This window comes from Alligator sinensis, unplaced genomic scaffold (genome assembly GCF_000455745.1).
Source record: "Alligator sinensis unplaced genomic scaffold, ASM45574v1 scaffold77_2, whole genome shotgun sequence".
Classification (NCBI taxonomy): Eukaryota; Metazoa; Chordata; order Crocodylia; family Alligatoridae; genus Alligator; species Alligator sinensis.
The window spans coordinates 2,503,248-2,504,071 of record NW_005842016.1 but is presented as its reverse complement, the minus strand read 5'-3'; positions in this window follow the sequence as shown (position 1 = coordinate 2,504,071).

Below are 824 nucleotides of genomic sequence, written 5' to 3'. Positions count from 1 at the left end.
ACTCTTTCCTGCCCGGGGTAGCGGGTTGGACTTGATGATCTCCTGAGGTCCCTTATGACCCAAACCTATATGAATCTATGTTTCAGCAAGACTTCTACCTTTCAAAAAATGATTATTGTTCTGTCACATGTGTTTCATGTTAAAGTTCTAATTTATACCCCTCCCCCAAGAACAATTAGGGGGACCAACCATGGCCAATGTGCCAACCTATTGGGTTGTGAAGAGGCTGAATGAATGCACAGAATGAATCAAGGAAATCATCTGACAAGTTTGCCAGTCTGTGGGAAGTGTAACTGGGCTGCTTTGCGAGACTAAGCAAGAAAGATGAAGAATACAGAAAGCCAACAGGATCTACAGGTCCTGGCTGGTGTGCTGATCACCATTCTGGTCCTGATGGCCATAGGAAAAGTGTCACCTTCCCACCCCTCAGCTTCTCCACTAAGCCCCCCAACAAGGTTTTCGTGCATCCAACCACTTCCAAGTGACATGTCTAAGTGAGCAGATTGCTTCTGGTTCTCCTACTTGTCAAGTATGATCGCAGCATGCTGTAACATTAATTAATAGTAATAGATTGCTTCTGGTGCTCCCATCCTTAAAGCATGATCAAAACGTGCTCTAACGTAATTTAATAGAAATACACTTGTTTAAAGCATTAATAATATGAAGATACCTTTCTAAGCTGCTGCCTCTATTTCTCAGGTTGCGGGGGTGGGGCTCCAATTTTAGGGGTTTATCAATTTTAAAATAGCACTAGTAGTAATAGGCTTGTATAAAACATTAATCGTATGAAGATATCTTTTCAGGCTGGTCCCCATGGCTCTTTC